General features: G+C 36.2%; 1 protein-coding gene across 9 annotated transcripts in view; it reads right to left on the bottom strand.

The window, feature by feature from the left end:
• The window catches only part of SATB1 (SATB homeobox 1), a 96,865-nt gene that overhangs the window by 4,443 nt on the left and 67,202 nt on the right, over positions 1–25,220 (bottom strand). The window lies entirely within an intron of this gene.

The raw sequence follows: 25,220 nt of genomic DNA, 5'->3' as shown, positions 1-25,220 counted from the left end.
CTCCATTTCTAATAAATGTTCTGATTTGCATCTTAAAGGAGGGCCATGTTTTTCAGACTCCAAGGGCCACAGAGCATTTATCATGGACTTTGCAATACATGAAATAGAAGAAAAGCAAAGTTGAGTGTGCTTCTAGTCTTACCTAACTTTCTTGTCTGATGAGTGGCCATCGGAGGATACTGAAGGTACTTCAGAAGGAGTAGGACAGATTTTAGAAATATATCTTTTCTTTCCTAAGCTTAAAATTTTTGTATCAGGAAGAACACAATGTGTGAATATTTCAGTATGTGTGTGTATGAAAGAGACAGGACATATTCAATTGTGTCAGCAAGAACGTTGTCCAGTATAAGGTACAATAATAAGAATGAGCATTAGAAGAATTCTCTAGGAGAGAATTCGCCAAAAAAAAAAAAAAAAAAAAAAGATTTTGGAGTCCTATTTTTCTGCCTACTGCAGTGTGAGCATATGATTTGTCAGGCAAGAATTTTAATAGGTTTCCTGGATTAAGAGGCAAAGAAATGTTCTCCCCAGGCCCAGTTTTTTTTTTTTTTTTTTTTTTTTGAGACAGAGTGTCGCTTTGTTGCCCGGGCTAGAGTGAGTGCCATGGCGTCAGCCTAGCTCACAGCAACCTCAAACTCCTGGGCTTAAGCGATCCTACTGCCTCAGCCTCCCGAGTAGCTGGGACTACAGGCATGCGCCACCATGCCCGGCTAATTTTTTTTCTATATATATTTTAGTTGGCCAGATAATTTCTTTCTATTTTTAGTAGAGATGGGATCTGGCTCTTGCTGGTCTCGAACCCCTGACCTCGAGCGATCCACCCGCCTCGGCCTCCCAGAGTGCTAGGATTACAGGCGTGAGCCACCGCGCCCAGCCCCAGGCCCAGTTTTTGATCCTGGTATTATCTATCAAGAACTGAGTGGTCCATCAGACTACATTCTCTAGCCATCATCTCAAACCTTCATCTTGGCTGCCATGATGGACACCACTAAGCAATGGGGTGGGGAGGAAGAGTGAGGGTGTCCCACTCAGACTCCCCCAGCCAAGGCAGCCACCTCTCAGCTGTTCTCTGCTCTGGAGAAATGTCTTGGAGCCATATTACCTGGAGATGCTTAAAAGGCTACACCACCTCCTCACTGACCCCCTCACCCCAGGTGGCCAGTGATTGGCCAACCCAGGGGTACAAAGTCCCTGCCCCCTTTTCTCAAAGTGGACAACTGACTCTACCCTTCAGTTTACTCTCTAGGGAAGGTTATTGCCATTCTTCTTGCTCCCTTCCTCATCAATCTAGGCTAGACTTCACCTGAAGCCACATTCTTATCGGACCCTTTCCTTTACCCCACTCTCTGCGACTCCTTCCAGGGAGACCTGATTCTCCATCCTAGGCTCTGCTATTACGGGTCCTGACCTAAGACAAAGGAGTTTCTTGGAAATTTCAAGCAAATAGGTTGGATAGGAATGAAAATAGTACAGTTTTTTTATTATTTGATGTTTAAATCTAGCCAAGGAGGGTTTTGTCATGTTATTGGGGGTAAAACCGGAGGATAGCATGACTTTCTTTCCTTTCTCAAACTGAATCATTAGACAGAAAGTTCTTCTGATTGCCATATACAGTGAAAAGAAGCAAGGCCTGGTCTCCCCAAAATGGCTTAGTGGAGACATTTTAAAAGAAAAGATAAAGAACTGATACATTAGCTTCCCAAGACCTACCTATTAACCAGCCAACGGTGACTGCTGCTAAATCTCAGGAGATCTAGTAATTTTTCTGAGAGTTTTGATTCTCTACTCAGTAGGTCTTTTAATTAAACAGATATATACATGGGATGGCCATGTAACCATGCACTCATTCGATGCCACTCAATACATAATTCAAGGTTAAGAGAGTAGGCAATAAACTGAAGATTTACCTGAAAGAATATTTGCTAAATGAAACATAATCATCATTGTGACTAATGTGTCACTGAACATGCTTCTAACCATGGCAATTCTATGCTTATTTCCAAAATACTATAATATAGCATATTTCAGCTGTATTTATGTGACTATAATATTAACTGTAAAACAGTATTGAGTATTTGAAGTATTTCAGACCCACTTGCATATGGTGCCCTGGAGATGCTGACTTATCTCTTACTGGTAAATATTTACTATCTGGATTAAGCCATGAAAATATTATACTTTTTCTTACATCTAAGCTATTTCTTTACATTTTACCTCTAAATTTTGTTGCCATGTAGGTTTCAAATATGTATCTTTCGATAGGCTTGAATATTAACTGTGGGTAAAATTACTTTCCCTCTCTCCTTGTCTGCCTTCTTCAGCTATAGCAATTGACAGGACACCTATTCTTCAACACGGCAAATCACACAATTTTATTTACCTTTCAAGAGAAGCCAGGAGGTTCATAAAGAACAGAGCAGAAAACATTTTAAACTTAATGAGTATTCTACTATTGCAGTAAGTGCAATAAGTGAGCATTTAAGGATTTTTTTTTGTTTTAGAAATAAATGCTTGTAACTAAAAATTGCTAAAAGTTAAATTAAGAATGATTCATATAAGAAAAGCTTCTTGGAGAGCGCTGAAAAACTCCAGTGATTTTTCACATCCTTTAGAAACTTTTTAAAGTAATGCAGAGATCAGTTAGCACTTGGATATATGTGAAAAAACATGTGGATCACAGATGTTCTTTGGAAAAGAAAATCATTAGTTCTTTTAAAATGGCTAATAATGATAGCTAATTCCTAAACAATCACACTCATGCTGGTTTAACAAATATTTCAGAAAGAGCCCTGACTCATTCAACAAATATTTTGCTCATATTGTCACTTCTGTGTCTCTAGACTTACGAGATGGATCTTTATTTTTATTAATTGCCCATGACTAACATAACATTTCCAGTAGTTTGCTATTAACCTCTGCCCTTAAATAATACTTCTAATTCCTTATCTAAAAATAATTTGATGAATTATAAGTTGAAGCATGTCTCCGCTAGCCTTTCAAGAGACATGATGATTTTAAGAGACTGAAATCAGATGCTTCTTAGAAAAATATTTAACGGTGCAGCTGGGAACTGTTAGCTCTACAAGGGTATTCCAAAAAAACAAAAAGGGGGGGGAGGTGCCGCTTTTCTTGATGCGCTTATCTCTTAAGAAATAATGGAAAACAGACATTTTGACATGTTAGTTCTTTGTCGGTGTAGAGACAAATTGGCTCATTCCCAATTTACACTGGCAAAAATAAGATTAATTTATTCTAATACTATTTAAATATCTTGGAATATTTTGACTACCTCAAATCCTATTGATTGTGACTCTATTAATGATGACAGTAATCTGATCTCTGTTTTGCAAAAAGTGACTAAAGAAGCCAAATGCTTTCTAATTCCCCAATACCTCTTTTCCAGGTCAGTTTTCCAGAAGTGATATTGTTTGAGCAAATAAACTTGGGAAGACAATGAATATGTCAGAGTATTTTCAATGTTTGACAAATAAAAATAATCATTCCCCAAAGTGCTGTACTGGCTTTTAAATGATAACCGTATAGATTTACTTGGGAAAAGAAAGATGAGGAATGAAATGCAGTGCTTTGTTGCAAAATGTGAACATAATTACATTTTTAAGAGAGGTCCCTGGGACTTGATATATTATAGGACCATAGGCAGAATAGGGAACTACTCTCAAATTAAATTAGATCACAACTGTTTTGAGCAGAAGAGGGGACAAACAGCCTTAAAATAATGAGACCGATCCATCCTCAGAAAACTAAAATGGTACAAGGAACAACCTAAACTTTAAATGTGGTAAATTTGCCAAGCAACATTACGCTGCATATAAAAAGGGCAAAATATAAACAGTAGCCACATGTAAATAAATTAGTAAAACTTTCAGGATGTTACTACTTTTCAAACTGACAAAGTTTAATTTGACACCTTCTGTTCTAAACCCTTTGTTTCTATTCAAAATCACGCCTTGAGCTGTTGCTATCAATCACAGCGCTCCCCTATTACTTAAAAAAACTGGCATGGACCCTGAATAAGCTGAAAATGCCATGCAGATGAATTCTGAGATAATATGTTCAAACCTGTTATATACAACACAAATCCTGTAAAGTTATGTATTGTAAACCTACATTTATTGAGAACTAAAAGTCTTAAATCCATCTGCCACAAAGGAAATACTGTTATGTACTTTATAGTAACCAAGAACCATCTGCAAATGTCTTGCTACCGTAAGCAAGAAAATGGTGCAAAAGATGCTAAACCTAAGATGCATGAAATAAATAACATTCTTTTGACTGGTTTTGGTTAGAGATCTATTAAAGAAATGTAAGATTGGAGGGAGAAAAAAAAAAAAAAGGAAAAGAGAAAACGCAGAACAACTGCCAAACCAGCACTGCAAAAAAAGCAAAACAAACTCAATGACAACACAATGGCAATTTATTATGGTCCATGAAACACATGACTGTATGCTCATTTTAAAGGAAAAATTAGCAGTTCTAAACTCAATATTCTAATGATGTGCTTCACTGACAGAATCTTGTTGTACCACATTTAAATAAAAATCCTGGCACCTTCATCTCTCAGCTGCTAATTTCCAACCAAACTCAATCTCTGATTTCCACTCCACTCTTTTTAGAACAGTTAATTCAAGTCAATTCACTTCTAACATTTTAACAGATAAGGGGTACACAATGATTTTAATTGAGTCAGGAAAGGAACCTCCTTTCACAAATGAATTTATTGTACCTATAAAGTCTCCTACACATAAAAAGAGAATTCTTACAAGCCAGGTCTGTGATAAAGCTGGGGGTACGTAATGGAACTAGTTTTCCAGAAGAAAATAGACTTCAGTATTCTCTGAGAAAAAAAGTCATTTAATGCAATATACATATATGTATATATTATCATTATGTACATATACATTTTAAAACTAAGAGCTATAAAAAGAGAAAGAAAATGACAAATAATTCTTGCTGCAACTAAGAAGGAAAAATACATTTTAAAAAAATAGAATGGTAATTTGAGTTCTAAAAAGCAAAACATTTTATAGACTGTATTTATTCCCCCTCACCCTCATCTCTTATGTGTTATTTGCAGGAGTATTTTGTTCCAATCTCTGGGGCATATAGTATAATAATATATGATATTAAAAGAAATCAATCTAAATAGGAAAGTATTTGATACAAACATTTTAGTGGAAAGCATGAATTACATTCTAGCAAGTAATAGGAAGAAGGATTAAGTACATAATCCATTAAATAGTACTTCTAACAAAAAATTCAGTATTGCAGACTAAACTACACCAGGCATTTTGAATGAGTACATTTTCAACAACTAACTATAAAGCTAGCAATTTATCATTCAGCAAATAATTTTCTACTTTTAAAAGAATTCGTAAGTATTACTTATGCTAATGAAGACAGTTTTTAATCTGCCCACAAACATGCTAATAGAGGGCATTTTTTTTTTATTTACAAAGCTGTCGGCACTCAAGGGTAATTTCATATCAGTGTTCCATAAGCCGGGGGGGAAAATGGGTTCTAATTGTCAGAGCTACTGAATCCCTCACCTTTAGCGTAAAGGTTTAAAGATATCACAAAAGATGCAAAGTGACTAATGATGTTTTAAACCACCCCTTTTTCTGTGTGAAAAAAAAAAAAACTCACCCATTTGGCATTAGACAAGGGTTCCATTTTCATACCTTTTATGCTTTATACACACACTACCACAAATGTATTTAAAACATATTACTTTTTAGGGAGCCCTAACGCAGAGACATTCAAGACCTAATGGAGATACACCACCACTTCTAGGTGTGAGGCCTGAATGCTTCACATACCAACTTCCAACCGTTTTTTCATGAACAATCATAACACTCTGAATAGTGAGAAACAAAACAGTGGCAAAGCAATACTGAAAGCATTTTAAATTATTTACTAGGTTAAAAGGGTGAAATGATACTTTAAATACATCAAATTTCATCATCTAGGCCATTTCTTGGTGGCAAAGTGGTATTGATCTTTCCAAATGCTTAAAATTAACTATTTTCCAGAAGGTCATTATTTGATTAAAGGCATTAAAGTTGAGGGCAAGAAGTGATGCACTTTTTCTTCTTCCTCATTCAAATCATCATATAATTTAATAAAAACCATCCCATCATGTCCTGTAATAAAAACGCTTGTCTTAAGATATTGTTCTTTACCTAACATATTAACCTTTAAATGTTATGAAGTTCTTTAGAAGAAAAACCTTTGCTAAAGCAGATTGTTCTATAACATAATGAGAGGCCCCCACCATTAACATTAATAAAGATACATGTTCTCCTCTATGGAATTAGTAGGAAATGCATTAATCTTTCCCCCAGCTTAATAACATCTACTTTGTGCAAAGTGAAGGGAATCTCAGCAGACACTATGAGTAACTTTTCCTGTTAACATTGGTCTTATTAAAGAAAACACAGAAAATAAATTCAAACAGAGATGTATCAGTAAATGCATCTTCCATTCTAAAAGTAGCACATTACATACACTTCATTCAAAGATAGGTTTGAAAAAAATATATTCTTAAAGGCATTTGTGTTTGTGTATCTCACAATATATTTATTGTCAAGGTGTGGTTTCTGACACTAGTATTTGCTGCAAAGAAAAATAATCATAATTATGTTTTAAATGGTTGTATTTTTAAAATCCAAAACTGTTACTGTTTTTAAATTCTCTCCAGACCCTCCATCTTAGTGAAAAATTTGTGGGTTTCCATTTTGGGGTAATAATAAGACATAAAATGGATATCAAGATATTTCTCACTTGAGTAAATTTCTGCCACTTTGTCATTACAGACTAAACATCTCTAGCAGAGTTTCTAGAGTTTTATTTTTAGCATAAAGAAATAATGTTTATACAATCTGGGGAAAAGTTTCTGTTAAAATTTAGTGAATTTAGAAGGAATACTCAGAATCACTAGTAAATGATATTTATTTTTTCAATTTCATTTAAAATCTAATCAGATAAAATAGTGAAAATCATTTGTTTTCTAAGGTTTTTTATGTTTACCTCTTTTCTACTTTCTCAGAGTCACTGACTTTAGGACACATATAAAGATGGTGGTTTTATGTGTGGTTTATTGCTACAAATTGTTTGGTTTAAAACAAGACTATCAGATGACAACCTGGCCAGAGGAGATAATGATTCTCACTGAAAAAGGCCATCAGGCACGGAGATCTCACTTTTAAAGAACATTTTCAGAGGGAGAATTTGAGAAAGGGAAAAAGAGAAATGAAGATAAAAGTACAAAATTCTAGATAACCTATTAAACTAGTTAGCAAGAAGACTATCTCTTAATTTGATTGAAATAGAGAATTTCCAAAGGAGGCCTGAATTTATTTTTAAAACATTAGATTTGGAAAATACCTCATTAAAAAGTTTAATTTTTACAGATACTTTAAACTTGCTTTCAGGATAGTTTCTTCAAAGTGGAAAACAAAAATTTGGCTTATACGTTTGATACTTGAATAAGGACTCTGAAAAAGAATTTCCTACCTTTTATTTTAACCCCTTAGCCTAAAATAAATTTTTGGCATTACATAAATTTCAGTGATATGATCTGGCTCCCGTTTAACACTTAAGCTCTCTTTCTTCAAATCTTAAATTTTAATTTTCTCCTCATTCTTCACAGCTAGTGTCATTTAAAAACAGAAAACTCAATACTTCCTTTTCATCAATGTTCATCTCTGCTTCTATCATAAAGAATTGGCCACTCCCTCCTAGTCTCCCCAACATTGGTCAGAGCTTGGGCATCTCTTCCTTGAATTACTCTCTTAGACAATAAACATTCTTTTTAATTACTTCCAATGGACAACTGTTTTGATTTATGAACAAAAAACTTTTAAGTAACCTTTCCTTTTCTTCTCTTAACTAAGGGGGAAAAGTACATCAATGATGATCAGAGCTTTGATGAAGAATAGAGAACGACTGTTATCATACAGAGTTGATGTGATTCCTATAACAAGCAAATTAATCTGGTTTAATTTAGCCTATGGAGCTCCCTGATAGGTAAACATACAGATTTCATTAAGCTTTCTTAAATATCCTTACCGATCTTTGTGATGCCCTTGGAAATGGGATCTCAGAATGAAAATTACTGCACTGGTCTTCTACTTTCAAACTGCCCACAGCTATCCAGTTATCCTACCACTCAATATAACCTTCAATGACTTCCCAATGCAGGGGAAAAGTTCACATTCCTGAGGGCTGCATTCAAGGTTCCTCCCAATCATACTCATATTCTAATTTGTTGGACCGTTTATTAGCTATTGCCTAACACTGCCCCACATTCTATTCTCCACTCCTCATAGGATTCTCTCTAATGGGGAAGCCCTTTCTCCTGTTTTTCTGCCTGTCCAAATATTACTCCTTCGTGTCATGCTCAAGCATTTCTGTATACCAATAAAGGGTTACATCCTGTAGAGGCATTTATCTAAGCGAATTTGAGCAAATTACCTTCCTGGGCCTCAGATTCCTCCTCTACAAAATGCAGATAATAATGGCGTTAATCTCACAGGATTTGGGCTGGTACACATGACATACAAAACATTCAGCCCAATGCCTGGTCAAGATAACTACAGAAAGGTCGGATGAACTTAAATGGAAGCACTTGCCTTAAATGGCTCTTAGTATTTTCTTTTCTTTTTTTTTTTTTTTTTTTTGAGTCAGAGTCTCACTTTGTTGCCCAGGCTAGAGTGAGTGCTGTGGCGTCAGCCTAGCTCACAGCAACCTCAAACTCCTGGGCTTAAGCGATCCTACTGCCTCAGCCTCCCGAGTAGCTGGGACTACAGGCATGCGCCACCATGCCCGGCTAATTTTTTCTATATATATTTTTAGTTGGCCAGATAATTTCTTTCTATTTTTAGTAGAGACGGGGTCTCGCTCAGGCTGGTCTCGAACTCCTGACCTTGAGCAATCCACCCGCCTCGGCCTCCCAGAGTGCTAGGATTACAGGCCTCGTGAGCCACCGTGCCCGGCCTACTCTTAGTATTTTCAAAGAGACCTGGCATTCAAAGATAACTATCAGTGCAAGGCAGCATGTGATAAAGGTCACTGATGGGCAGACATCAAGTTGGAACCAAGTGGAGAGGAAGAAGAGAAGGGGTGGGGTAGTCAATGAAGTCTTCACTGATGAAGAGTGATACTGGCTTGGCTTTGAAGAATGGGGAATATTTAAAGAAGTACGAAGAATAATGAATAAAAAACAGGATGAATTAGCAGAGTGCTGGGAACAACAGGTAGATCAGTTGCTTTTGAATTGACTGCCTATCATCCTTTTGATAACTCCTTAACATACTTTCTAGGTAATAATAATTTAGTTACTATAACCTCATCTCCTCTATAGACTGTACTTCAAAGATCTGTTAAGAAACCTGGGTTTTACTTTAAATACATATTCTACCACTTATCAGCCCTGTAACCTTGGATAGGTTAAGGGAATTATAACTAAAGATATGTACAAATATTTAACTACAATAATATTTAAATTCACATTATTTATAATAGCAAAATTTAAATATAACCCAAATGCACCTCAATAAGGAATTAAATGGTATGTATACAATACCAATCAATGTAAGACATACATGCATATGCACACATATGTATACATACATATAGATACATGTGCCTATAAAGAACACAAATCAGGATATTAGAATTGGCTATCTCTAGGTAATTGGGATTATGGATATTTTTATGTTCTTCCTTTTGCTTATCTTTTCTAATTTTTTGATAGTGGCTCTATGTACTGCTTTTGTAATAAAAAAACACAGCAATCAGCTTTAGCTAAAAATCTAATTTTTCTTGTCGGTTTCTTCCACATCCAAACAATCATGAATTCCTGTCAATTCTACCCACTCAGGCATCTCTTGAATTTATTCCCTCTTTTCCACTCCTGCTGCTCTGGTTCCCACAGCATTGCTTCCATGATCTAATACTGATGGGTTTCTTTATTCCAGTTTAAGTCCAACTCTGCTATCTGAGTTACATTTATCACAAACAAATGTGAACACTAATAGCACTTTGAGTGGTAAACTCTTCACTTTCCTTTACCCAAAAGGCCTGGAAATACCCTGAGTCTCACACTTTAATGAGTAAGTGTAAAAATGTGGCAAAGATTTAACACAACAAACTAAAGTGGCAGTAAATTGAGAAGACAGAGAAAGATATAAAAATGGCCCAATCTGGGCCATTTAGTTAGTGGTAAGAAACTGTGCACACCTCTGTAATTCCTGAGGGCTCGTGGATAGTAGCAAAGTCCAACAATTTATATTCATAATGATGTTGCTGTATTTCAAAGAAATAAAGTTCAAACTGAGCTTAGCATACTAGGTTTAAGAAGGCAGGGAACCATCATGAAAGGCTTCTGTCAAAGACAAATACATTTGGTCCTTTAAAAAAGCAACTTATGATAGGAAACTTCACTTTTCCCAAACCCCTCAACCCAAATGAATATGTGTTCTTATATTACAATGTTACGAGGTAAATTCTTATTATACTGTTTCCAAAAGTCATTTAAAAATTTACAGTATTTATTTTCCTGCTAAACATAATGAAGATCATTAAGGAAAAAAATGTTGCTGAATATCTGTATATGCCATGTGCAAAAAAATAAAAAAAGCCAAATAAAAATAAGAACTTGTAAAATGAATAATTTTAAGGTGATGATTTACCTGATAGGGTGGTTTATTTGCTTACAAAAGTAATTTACTATAAGGTTGTCTTAAAAAAATATTTCTGCCACTGCATTTTTAACTGATTTATATAAAACTTCTCAACACTGCAGATATCCCCTAAAATGAGCTATATTCCCTATTATGCATATTTAGGGGCTGGGAATTAAAAATTTAAATCTTCCTTCTATGATGTTCTAGGAGAGATAACAAAGAATTTTTAAAACCAGGGGAAGGCAGTTTGGGATTGTAAAAGTTATGGGAATCATATTCTAAGATGAACAATCAAGCGAACAGGGTCATTATGAACTCCCAACTTGCTTATGATTTTGCTGATAAAGTAACACCCATTTTGTGGCCTAAACCACAGCATTTTATCCATTATGCCAACCTGCTAATCAGAAGTTGGCTTAATTTGAGAGACCCAAATCTTGTGATTCACAAGTAGGCATTAAAAAAAGCAAGCATAAATATTTCTAGAAACATCATATGGGTCCTGGGGACAACGGCTGGGTTATAATTTTACCAATAAAAGGAGACGAGGGAGGCTGGGGCTCTGCAGAGGCTATCTCAGTTAATCCTCTGATTCCATTTTACATCTGGGGGAAGCAACCTCAGACAAGGCTCCAGGAGACAGGCTGGAGCAAAGTACGACCCTACTTTATCCTTCTGAGTACACTCCTGTTCCTTCTCCCAGTGCCCCACACCAACTCCCTCAGGAATACGCTGGTATTTTGTGAGGGCAAAATTGTGAACAGAGGAAATTTGCTTCTGAATCATTCCGTCCTTCCACAAATAATTCCTGAGTGCCATCTATGCGCCGGCTACTACGCAGGCTAAGAGGAGATGTGGGAACAGATACAATGGAGATTCATTTCTCCCAGAATACTAAAGGTGTAGTCTGAATGGCAAAACCTTTCTAATCTAGAGGCAAAGGCATTCTCTCACAAAGGCCAGCGCTGTATGTGGGCATCCGAATGCTGGAGAAAATGTTGTTCACCAGGTTTTGGTTTTTGTTGTTTTAAATGTTACTGCAATTATTGCAACCTCTGCTTAGGTGCTTTGGAGCAAAGGCCACTTGAAAAATAAGCATTCTAAACATCAATAAAAAATAAATGTTTCCCAGGTAAAGTCAAGAATTTCTCAGTTAATGTGTTTTAAAAAATATATTTTCCCCCCTCCGCACAATTTATCTAATCACTGAGCTCATCTCTTTTGTGCCATGGACCCTTTTGGCAGTCTGGTGAGGCCCATGAATGAGGCCTTTCAGAACACTGTTTTTATGTTCCTGAAATAAAATGAATTAAGATTACAAACAAAACTAATTACACTAAAATATGGCTATCAAAAATTTGTGATATAGTAATACATGTGCTTCTTTATTAACACACTAAATAACAAGATCTAGCAACAGATCTAATAACTACCGTAATTTTATAGTGATGAGCATAAATGATATTTTAAGATATCTGCAACAACTTAAAGAGATATGAAAATATTTGTGATTTTTATTAGTGACAAATTCATAGTTGCTGCTAACACTACTGTGATTTGTTGCCTATATTGATAATTGAATAAAATGCCAACGTTCAGCAAGAGGTTAGAAAAAATAAAGACATTTTATTTTCCATCCAAGTCCATGGTCCACTTAGGGAAGGTGGGCCACAGGTTAAGGACCCCCTATATAAGATGCCTCCCTGCTCTCCCACATGTATGTGTATATGTGTGTGCACATATACATACATACATATATACCAAATATATACACACACACACATATACTCACATTTTAAACATTGTTCCAGAACTATCTTAAATAAGTTCCTAGATTAGAAAACCTTAGTATTTATGGGTTTGTGAAACAAATTTCCTTATCATTTCTTTTTGGCACTAAAGGATCATGCCTCTTAGAAATGGATTAGAGGAAAACAGTTAACCACTACCATAGTGGTACCTAGACTGTGTCCTGAGGAGCCCTGAGTTCTCTTCCAGCAGTACCCTGGTTGTGTATGTATAGGGTGGGGGGGTTGATAAAAAGGTCCCTGCCCCAAACCAATTCTCAGGTCAATCAAAATGGGAGAAGACTTTTGTCTGATTTATATGTTTCAGTTCTGGATGAGATTACATTCATTAATGGTTCTACAGCTTAACATTTTTTGGTTGATAACTGCACTAGTACATACATACCTCATTGTTTTCCTAGTCCTGTTACAACCTCAGAGAATGTGTTTGCAATCTCTGAATAAAGCAACTGAATTCTAACTTGGTTATTAACTCCAAACCATCCAAGTAACTTTAAAGGTAAGTAAGATTAGCAGAGTATCCTTTGATAAATGGCTATCTGCCAGGAGAGGAACACTACTAGTAAGTTTTTCCAAAGACACAGGGGTTTCTCAAATATAAGGAGATAAGGAAGCAGGGCAGATACAGGATGGAGGCAGAGTCAGGAATGGAACAGGGGCATGGGCATTCCATGTGCGGTGGGGGGGGGAGCGGCTCTGCAAATGCTAGGAAACCAGCCCCCATCAAATACTGGTCCTTGTTCTCATCGCCACTTCTCAAAGAGCAAATGGCTATGAAGTATTTGCCTGTCAGACTGGAGGACAAAGCAGAAGGCAGCTGGTCAAATGGAGGAAGAAAGAAGGAAAAGAAAGTGAGTAGGAAAGACGGTAAAGGGAGAGATAGGTAGAAAAAAACTGAGCACAGAACTTTACAATATATGCTAAATTTACACAGAAATATAAACACAACCTTCTGTCTAGAAATTAAGCTTGATGGATAAGACTTTAGCCCTCATGGTTACCCAGGGTCCACGTTATTTAGTCTCTTTAATCAAAATACTAAAATAAAATCATTACCCATTAGGCTATTACCCTGCCCCCAATCTCCAAATATACAAGCAAAAATTAATTGCAAGCCAGGAAGAAAGAAGGCAATTTAGACAGTAACAGCTTGGCATGGACTGAGCTGGATTTCCTAATAGCATTTGTCTGTTTGTGGATGTATACTTTATTTACAGCCTTCACTTCCGTGACCTTATTGAAAGTAATTTATTTTTACCTAATCTGCATTTCATTTAAACCACCAAATACTCCATCAACAAACCAGTCAAATAGCACCCATGACAAGTAGCACACTTGTGTTGGTACCGTAAGTAAAATGGGTAAACATTTACAGGAGACATTTGGGGATGAGCACTTCTTAGCAGCTATTAGATGTTACAGGTGCCAATTTATAAACTTGCAAATATGAGTCTCAAGATAGTCTCTCAAATGAACTGTCATTCCCTGCTTCCCTTTTCTTTGTGTTTACTTCATATTTCCCTAACCTCTCCCAAACCTATGATTTCTCATGGATCTAGTATTCTCACAATGTCCCATTTTTTCCTCTTTAATGTGCTATTCAAGTTTTTAATGTGCCAGGAAAACTTCTATTAATCAAAACATTTAAAAAATAGTTAAGGGTGGATCTTTAGCATCAGTTAAAAAAACAAAAAAGACACATTTAAGGAGATTCTTTAGCAACCTTTGAATCATACCATGCTGGCAATCATTGTCCCACCACAAATTAAGCCAAGTCCACTTCCCAACTGAGTTCAGATCATCTCATACCCTATACTGTAGCGACTCTGCTAGGTCCCTGGATGATAAAAGGGAGATCTTCCAGTCATCTATTATCAAGTCCAGATGAAGAACATATCAATTCTGAGCTCATTTCACACTGTGTAACATGGAATTCAAACCCTGGATTCCAACAATCAATTCTACTAACTATATACCATCCATAAATAAACTTTCTTGGCTATGGACCCCCAAATAGCACTTTGCCATACCCCAAAACTAAGCCCTTCCATTATTCAAAACCTTACCTCCTCTGTGACTCATTCTCAAACACCTGTCAGCAGTACCTTCAATCAAAATAGCATCCTATTTCATACTTGTGCACCTGTCTCAGTCACAAATTCATAGAACCTGGAACTGCAAGGAATGTTAGACTAATATGACCCAATCTATTTTACTTGCCCGAAGGGGAAGTTCAAAGTCTAAGAGGTTAAAACAATTTGCCTGGGGCTACACAGAGTGTTAACAGAGAAACTGGGACCACCACTCTGCAATTCTCAATGTTTTCTCTGAAAAATGTAGTACATGCACAAGTTGTTAGGTAAATCATCTGTGAGTTTGTAAATTAGCTACCATTACCCTATTTCTATCAGCTGTAGATAATCAGGAGCCATGCCCTCTAATTCCTTTCAGCTTGCAAAAAAACGTGAGCTACACTGTAAATGATATTGATGACTTCAACAATGATGATGAAAAATGAAGACAGTGGGACCAGAAGAATGAAGTGTATTAAAGGGAACCACTTTTCCTCCTGTATATTTTCATGAAGATCTGAGAGCACTGGAGAAGCGCAGTAGCAGAATGCCTGAGACAGCGGATTGAGTTGGGGCAGGATAAAATTTGTCAACTACACTTCTATGGAATCCTTATCTGTGACTTGTTAACAGACACATGAAAAGCATCCACTTATTAAATAGGGACCTTGCAGGGTCCATAAATAAAATTAAAATATTTTCTTTGGAAAGTAGGATTTTTGTAGTCTAATAAAATTTAATGAAAATATGCATTCTTCCCTTGTACTCAGAATACTGAATATGCTCAAATTCCATATATACCACAGTATTCCTAAACAGCAGTGCTTTTTGCCCTGTTTTCTGCTCCCTTTTGTATCAACAGGTGTACTATGCACAAAGAAATCCAAACACACAAACTAGCTTGCAAACATGAAAAACTAGGGGATAATTTTTCACCTTGTAAGTGAAATCTTTCATTTGCAAAGGAATAACTCAGGGTTATTTTTAATGGCGAGCTTTACCAGTGATCACAAAATGTAATTCAACTTGCATGCTGGCCCATCCTTAAGATATCTTGAAGTAGCTGTGCAAAAACTGTGGGGTTATTAAAGCAAGGGAAGTAATAATGAAGTCATAAGCTTTATTTACTGCCATTTTTCTTATTCCTTAGACTCATCGCCACACAATTATACTATGGATAGCAAATTCCATCTTGGGAATCCTAAAATACAAGTGACTGCGGTAGGGATGGCTTTCTCTCACTGATGAACGAGGAGTACCTTCGTTTCTGGGTTAGGAAGGATTCTGTGGTGATACCTGTACTCTGCAGGAGAATGTTGTGATAGATGGGGGATTGAATCAAATCTTCAACAGTAACTGCATCTTGTAAAATGACTACAAAGTTAGATTAAGACTGTGTTAAAAAAAAAAGAAAAGACCTAAATTACCATGTGTACTTTTAGCAGCTTAGATGGAAGAAGGGTTTTAACTAAAAGGCAAATGCAGTACTTTATTTTCCCATTAAAGTGATATTCAAGGCAAAAGAAAGAAAGAATAGGCAGAGAAATGTTAGATTTTAAAGTTGGAAAGTATCATGCAGTAAACATAAAACACATGAAAAATAGCTGGGCTGAGACAGAAGAAAGTTCCAGAGAAAAATTAGGAAGCAAATATAGAAAAGAAAAGAAAAGAAAAAGAACATGAGGAAATTACTAAGCAAGAGGGAAAATGAAGAAAGGAAACAAAAGAAAAAACCCACTATTCTTTGGAAAATTGTACCTCTCATCAGATAATAGGAATCACCACAAAATTCTAGGAAGCTTCTGAGCTACGTTCATAACCGAAGTAGTAAAACAAAAATAAAGATAAAAAGAAAAAGACTGTATTTTATTTGGCACTAAAAGACACTAGGCTATGTCTATGTTTTAAATGTTCTCTAAAGTGGATTGTTGTGATTCTTCTCCAGAGGTATGGTTCTAAATCACCACTGATCCTGACTCTTTCTCCTCTGTTAGCATTAGTTTTCCACCAGCTTATTTACCTTATTATGGCTCTAATACTTTAATTTTTTTATGACTGGAGTCTTCTGAGGCTGATGGTAACTCTGCCTTATACACTTACCTATTGTGCCTGCACATTCTTCCAGGTCTCTCCAACATTTCTATAAACACAGAACTCAGTGGTTTTTAACTCTACCTTTCACAATGATTCTGCAAATCAGCAAACCTCACTATGAAACAAAGTTCCTAATTGGGGCCATTTTTGTTTTTGGATTGTCTGGTATCTGACTATAAAGCCTAAAGTAAGGACTTTTCATTAAAAAACAAAATAAGGGGAACTGTCCTTTAGAAAACTACACATGCCCAATCTTAGAAATCCTTTCAGAATTTATGTTCAAATAAAAGACGTAACACTGAAAAAATAAAAAGGCATAGGGTCAAAGGGACATGATGCCCTCTACCAAAAAGAAAAAAAAAAGAAACAGAAAAAAATGGAAAGCTCAGTGGAGAATACAGTCTTTTTCCCATTTGAATTTTGGTAAACGTGAAAAAATGGAATTTGATGAAGGTTTTGATAAAAGAACCTGGAAAAAAGTAGGCAACTTCTTCCTTTTTCTAGACACTTAATTTCTTTTGATTGCATTTTATTTTTATTTAAGCACATCTTACTCACACATACATACCCCAACCCTTAAAAAAAAAAAAAAAAAAAAAAAAAGGGCCCGAAATTTTAGTTACACCACATGTGGTTTTCATTTGTGAAAAATGAACAAGCTGTTTGTGGTTAAACTGTCTAATCGCCTGTTATCAATCTAGCACTGCATTCAAGATTTACAGGATACATCAGCTTCTGTGCCACATTAGCTGTAAAAAGGGGGGGGGGGTGGGAGGAAAAAGGAGGAGGAGAGAGTTTATCCTGAGGAATAATATTTCCAATGCAGCCACACTCGCACTACATCTGGTTGTGCTGGTAGCGGCAGTTAAATTGAAATATTTCACAGCGTGTGTCAGAAACATGCAGAATGGTAATTATGACAGATCTGATTAAGCCGGAGTGCCACAAGCTCCCTGGCCAGCGCCGGTTGTGCAGGTGTGACCTTGTGCGTGCCTGCGTGTGTAAATAAAATTAATTACAAGCGAGAGGGTGAAGGCTTCAGTGACATCACAAAGCGGAGAAACTCCCAAGGGGGAGACCTAATGGAATATTTTCCCTCAGTCTAATAATACAGTTCATATTGACTTGAGGTAATTAGTGGGATCATTAAAGCAGTTTTCCCGGCGTATTTGGCTGCCTGATCAGATTAGTGAAAATGTTCTTCAGAACAAGCCCTGTGTGGTCTGCCAGAGAGGAGGAAATAAAAAGCAACAAAGCATATTTTGGAATGATAAGCAGCGCTGGACTTTTACTCCAGCAAAAAATCTCTACTTCTCTCTGGAGCCTACAGATCTAACTGTCCTGTCCATTTAAATTCTTCTATTCAACTTGTGTATTCTTATACACATTCTGAACTATTTCTTACGTTTCTCCTTTTCTTCTGTTAAATCAGACTGCTTTATCACTAAGAACCATCCCCAACTCCCCAACAAATCTCGTCTAAATAAGGCAATTTTAAAATTGGGGAAAAGTATCTGAAATGACTGCTTTACTGTTAACTGACTATATGGGACAATTGGGAGAGGCAAAAACGAAAAAAACAGGGGAAGGAATGCCACTTGAAATTCACCTGCTAAACAAAAGATTCCTCTCTTATGTAACACATAACATAGATTTAAGTATTTATTCCAATTTGGATCTCAAAATGGCTTTAGCATAGGACAAAGTTGGGACACACGTTATTCCAGTGGCACAGAAAACAGAGCCCTCGTCAAGAAAAGGGCCATTTGTTTGAAAATACTCTATTGAGCATGCTCTACCTTGCCACTGGAATATGCCAAGCGCTGTCACAGATGGCAGGCTCTGACAGTTCCCATCCGTAGCGTCGATACTCGACAGTTCAGCACAAGATCAGTGACATTCTGTCTCATTAGAACCACGCTAATTATCACAGCTAGTTTCAGGGGAAACCATGTGTTGCAATGGTCAATTTGAAGGAGTCTGTGCATCAACAAACTGGTAATAAGGATCAGACACCTTATTATATGACAGCATGCTGCCTATGATCTGATTTACAGAATCAGAGGCACTGAGGCGGCCGAGGAGGCTGGCAGTTTATGAAACAGTGTGTTTAAACCCAATTCCTGAAGCATAGTGGTTGAAAAGGGAATTGTTAAAAAAAAAAAATACACAAAGGCAACTGGAATAGTTGAATCACGAAATCAAAGGAGAATAGATTTTCTATTAGCATACAACAGAAGTAGATTAAGACTTAGGGAAAAAAAACAACTTCATCAATTCAACAATTGTACGTCAACTCCACAAATGGTCTGGAACTTGTATTTTTACAAGATATTTAATTATAAATTATAGAGTAGTTATATGTCTACTAATCTCTAAAATACAGATATATATTTTTAAATGGGTGGTCTATGATTTAATTGTGTCATTTTGCTAAGCAAAAGAATTGCATGTTTAAAAGCATAACAAGTACACTTAGAAAAATGAATAATCTCTAACATTATTTTTTAAGATACTGAAGGTACTCTTGGCAGGGCAGAAAAAAATCTACACTAGATTCTTATTACCAACATAAGTTCTTCCATCCTTCTCTTAGCACCTTTCATTGATGTGAAATTTTAATGGTACAGTTTCTTCCAGAGATATTTTTCTATTTTCATTTTGCATAAATGCATTTTCATAGCTCATTCATTTCATAAGATCTTTATTTTCATTCTTCATGTGAGGAAAAAAGAAGATAAAGTTAAAATAAAACCTACCTTCATTATCAAAAACATAAACAGCAACTATTGAGAGTTCTGAGAAAACACTTTGTCTTTTAACTAGATAGACTGTTAAAGGATTATATCAATGTGATAGTTTCTGTGCTAAGTTTAACTGAATGACATTCAGTTTTAAGAATAATTCCTATTAAGAACAAAACTCTGTTGGTTTGCTTTCTACTCCCATTTTTGTTAATATCTCATTCTGTCCTGAAGAACTAACTCTTCAACTGTCAACATTGAATATAGAAGAACTTGCAAAAAGAGAAACCTTCGTAGAATGCTCTTAGTTTATATTTTTCAGCTTATGCTAATATTTTAGGACCAAAGGTGGTCTCAGGTTAAAGCAGATTTTATCAATACATAATTGGTATACCCACGTATCAGAACATATACGCTGACTGAACTGCTGTAAAGTGACCACTCCTGTAGTGACCTTCCTTGCATGTCCTCACATGGTGACCCTCTTTAAAGAATTGGCCCAATATTCACACATTGATTCCCTTCAAATCTTATCTGAAATTTTTCTTGTGACATTTACTAAAGATGGAGAAACTAGGTTTCATGAGTTATGACTATATTTGTAACAGCTAAATTTATTAAGTGAGTCGAAGAGAAAAATGCATTTATGACTTTCAGTTAATCAATTTTTAATTTGGGGGAAAAAGTGAAAATTTTAAATTATTTGAAAGTAGTAAAAAGATAACCAAAGATCTTCTGTTGAACTTATTAAAGTAGATAATACCAAGTGTCTAGGGGATAAAACATTTCTTTACATGACCTTTTAGCCAAAAATATGGTGGGCAAGTGTTCTATTTAGTAATTCTGGACATTCTTGATCAAACTCTAGATTTTTCTAAAAAACATATGCTTATTTTTAGGAAGTAGAATCTGAAAAGGACTTATATTCATGAAGATCCACAAATTTAGCTCTTAAAAAAATCATATAACACAATCATGTGCCTTCAAACTATTAGATTATGTCAATATTTAAAGCCACTAATTTTAACAGTCCTGTCTGGCATTCAACTAAAACTATAAAGACAGGTCAACATTTTAGAAAACTGAATCCAATATGGATCCCCAACATTAAGACATAGAGACTTTTAGAGATGGCTACTAATACAGAATACCTTAAAATAGAAGAACAATTAATTTTACAACCTTCTCACTCAAGAATATAGCACATGGGCCTCCAAAAAGGTATGTTAAATTTAACAAGGACAGAGGACAGATTGCTGAGATAAAGGGGTACACTCTGGGCTGTCTTATCTCTCTCCTCTTTCTCCCTAAAAATGCTCCTCTTACCAACTCAGGCAAATAGATCCAAGGGAAACCTAAGCTGTATCCCCCCCTCATGGTCTCCTCTACTAAGCTTAGGAAAAAAAAAAAAAAGAAAAGGACCCACCGGAGAAGGCAAAAGCGACAGCTCTCTCTTCATACCCTGGCTGAGGAAAACTTTGTTTGCCCAAGGGAAGGGGCTCTGAGGTCACAACGTAAAGATCTTTCCACAGACTGCTACAAAAGGATGTGGCACCAGGAATAACAGAAACCGTGACTCTCAAATCTGCACAGCAGTGCCTTAAATAGGAAGCTACACAGGTGAAATCCTGTTGTAGCAAAGTCTGTTACATGAATCTTCCAAAAGAATGAATCAGCACAGAGCTTCAAACTATAGCTTCCATGAAGTGTAATTTAATTCTAACAAAATAAAAGATGCCTTCGCTAACATGCTAGAAATACAGAATGCAATGTCACTGCTTTCGTGATTTTATTTCTGGATTTTGTCACTATAGATTCCTATTGCCAGCAATGAAAATTACATTTTTAGCCCTATTTCTAGCCACATTGATTTGTGACATATGTCTTACTTGTATTTAAGACATCCAATTACCATCTAAGAATTTAAAAACCTAAAGGTCAGAATGATGCTTTTTTTAACCTACAAACCCAAGGAGCACTGAAATGTTCTTTTTCTATTTCCCTCTTTCTCTCTCATCCTAGAGGGCCTGAATCTCAATGACAAAAGTGAAAAGTAGATGGAAGAAAGAAAAAGGCTTTTAAGTTATTTACTGTCTTCTACTAGTTGTGCTCTTTTTGCAGAGTCAGAAATCCTCTTTTTTTAGTGTTGAAAACCCTACCTATCAATCAGTTGAAGTTGCAGCAGCCAAAGTGTCCTCTAACTCGTAGAGACTGCAAACAATTATACTGAAAGTACGTTCAGTCAAATAGAATTTTCATCATCTAGCTGCTTTACCTAACAGAAATACCCTGTTCAATAAAGCACTAGAGAGAAATCATTTTCTAAACACAAGTGGTGATGCAGTGCAGCTCAGTAAAAGCCCTTTACTCTCTCACTGCACTACTGTATCTGCAAGCTCCACCTATGCAAACACGAAAATCAATGTAACAATTCGATATACAAGGCAAGGCCTACAGCACTGCTAATGTCCCCTTGCTGGACACACACCTTAAGTCTCAAAGCTCTCAAGGGGTTTGCTGTGGAATAAAATTAGATTCCAACATCTGCCACCATTAAGGAAAGAATTCCATTTCCATCTCCCATATGAAAACACTATAACCAATGAACAGTAACTGAACCTTGATACCGTAATGGTTATTACCGAAATCAACTATTTTTTTAAAACAGTAAAATTAGCAAATTCTGCTCTCATAATTATTTGAATGTTATCAGACTAAATGTTTGATAAAATTCCAATATGATTCACTTGGAAAAACTGCTGCTTATTTGAATACCCAGAATATAAAGTGTATTCATTTGTAGCTATTCACATTATGTTTAAAGCATATCATCTTTTTAAAGTTTGCATTAGCTTGCTTTCCTAACCAAGCACAAAAAGTAGCCTACCTTCAGGTTTTACTTGCATATTTTATTCAGACGTTTCTATTAGAGTTAAAAACAATCTCATATCTATTATTCATTGAAGAGAAGAGATAATATAACACATGTGAAATGGTGGAATCTACATGAGTTGGTTTCTTTTACTGAAAATACTTTGTGCATTAGTCACTGCAGGCACGCTTTACCTTTTAAAATGAAAGATATTTTAGATACATAGATACATGATAAATAAATCACCCTTACCCATGTGGAGGACTGAACATCTTGCTTAGCACTTTATAAAATGTTACCATTTGTATATAGTGCTGTATAACTTAAAAGCTCTTTTGCAAACGTTATAGCATGTGATCTCCTCCCATGATGAAAGACTCTTAGGCTCAAAAAAGTTACATTTTCTTAATACTATAGCGTCAGCGACAGACCCTGGGTTATAGTTAGCCTCCTCTGATTTCTCCACCATGTACACCCACTTCTATCAGGCATAAAGCCTGGACTCTGAGGGCTCTGTGTTGGTAAGAACCTGTGTTCCATGACCACGTCACTGAAGACGGGAAAGCCCTCACTGTTTCTCTGTTTCTATCAATTAGTCCAGCAATCCTAATTCCTCTTTCCTGGAGCAGGGTATAACCTCACTACGGATACTGCCTTGAACCCTGAAGAAATACTAAAATAGGAGGGAAATGCAGAGAAGTTGGAGTTGGCTTGAGTATTTATTAGTTGAATGACCCTCATGTGTAAAATGAGAAATATAATGATAGGGTTACTAAATTAAATGTAGATAACATATAATGCATGATAGGGTCTAGCATGAAAAAGCTGATGGCTAAGCCAACCCAGACAACCAGGGTGAGACACAGAAGCAGCTGGAGGTAGATGGGCTGAGACAGAAGTGACTCTGGTTCCTTCCGCTGCACATGCACTTCCTCCTGGGGGGCGGCAGCTGCATTCTGACAAGCCCTGGTACATGTATCTGAGGCGTCAATAACCATTTTAGAATTTTGACCATGAAAAGGGTCACTCAGATTTGAAGATTTTCATGTTTTTTCTGTTTCCTTCACAAACATCATGGCAGGAGAACAGAACTTAAGTCAATGAGCACCATTCCTTATTAAGCCAGGTTTCCTCTCTTAGTAATATATACAGGTTTTAGACTGTCTCCTTTTTAAGTAATCGTCAATCTTTGTACATATTCTCAAAAAGAGGGTAGTGCTAACATCTAAACTGAACAACTAAGAAGACTACAAAAATGCTCTGCCGGGAAGTTAGAGTCAATGAGAATTTAGGAAAAACTGTCCAGGGGGATGAAAGTTAACAGTCTGCCTGACTCACAGCCTACAACTGACCCCTTGGATTCTCTCTCGACCACTTAGGAGATCAGCTAAAAGCTTTCATGGTTTTGGGAAACACACCATGACAGCAGATGCTTAGAAGCTGCCCTTGACACTGTGACACAGAGCCTCAGGAGCGGCTGTCCAGGACAGGGTACAAAGAGCAAGGATGTTTAAAAACTCCTCAGAACATCACTTACATGACATTATCACCCAACCGCTGCTATGGTCTGGACAGTTCCAAAATCAGTAATTCAGCCCAGGTGGGGAGAATCTGGGGTATCATTTAAAAGAATGAATTCAAAGGTAGCAAAGGAGCTGTTAACCACAGGGAGCTATGCTACAGTCAGAAAGGAAAATGGGGAGAGGGGATTGGTTGAATTAAATGACAGATGACAGGCAACTAAATGACAATTACTGAAAAGTTTTAATATTAAATTTTGTTTGTTTTAAGGCTGACCCTTATCATAATAATATACATGTTTAGTTTCTCCATTTTGTAGATTTGGGGAAAGTGTCTGTTCCTTGCAGGAATACAATCTGTTATTCTTGATAATTGGACAGGTCAGGGGGAAAAAGATGTAGGATCAGAAAGAAAGGCAAGATAATATATATTTAAATATGAGATCCTCATCATAATTAGACTAAACAGCCAAAACAAGAATGTGCGGGGTGGGTGGGGAGGTGGGGGGGTAAAGTGAGAATAGGACATTTCTCCTTAATGCATAGTCTTGGCATGTAAATGAAGACATCTGAAGAAGCACACAGGTTTAAAGCGGCTCTAACATTCTATCATAATTAGAAACATTTCAAGAGCCCTGTAATTTCCAATCAAAATTACAGTAATTTCCGATATACAAGCCATGATTCATGACAGAATTTTACATTCCATGAGAGATTACGGTGGCCTGATGTATGACACGCTGAGTACAGCACTAACATAAACAATTCAGTTTAATGTTTAAACAGCACTTGATGTTTAGAATCTCACAATAAAAGAAACATATTATTGTAGAAATTATCACTTTGACAGTGATTGAAGGGTAGGCAGGCATGTGGCCTATAAAGCTATAATTTTTACAGTCCACAGCTTGAGTTTAATCATTTTTATATAACATTTCCAAGATATCCCTTAAGTATTTCATCCAGCCTATAACTTAAACAAGAACAACATTTTCCTAAAGCAAAACTCCCATCAAGTAACACTATTAACATTGACAGAGTAAAATTTTAAGAAAAGCCAAAAAGGTATTATATCATAACTACCTCATATCGTAAACACTCCCAGGATTACATATTTTGTCAGAAGTTCACAACAGCCAGGCTGTTTTATAAAAGAAGTTTCATTAATGATAATGAAAATACACTTGTGTAAAATTCCAAGTTGTTAAAATCTCACCTGGAGCCCTTGATTGCCTCTAAATCTCACCTTGAGAGTATTATCAAATCCTTTTTGAAGGGGAAGAGAGTTTAGTGTTCTTCTGGACGTTTAAAAAGTATTCTTGGCCTTGGGGAAGGGTTTATAGATAATTGTAACTTTGTTCACATAGATGATTCTACTTCTGATGAACATAAATTATCAAAATA

This window comes from Lemur catta, chromosome 1 (assembly GCF_020740605.2).
Source record: "Lemur catta isolate mLemCat1 chromosome 1, mLemCat1.pri, whole genome shotgun sequence".
Classification (NCBI taxonomy): Eukaryota; Metazoa; Chordata; class Mammalia; order Primates; family Lemuridae; genus Lemur; species Lemur catta.
Note: the sequence above shows the minus strand (reverse complement) of the source record. Positions and strands in the feature narration are given on the sequence as shown.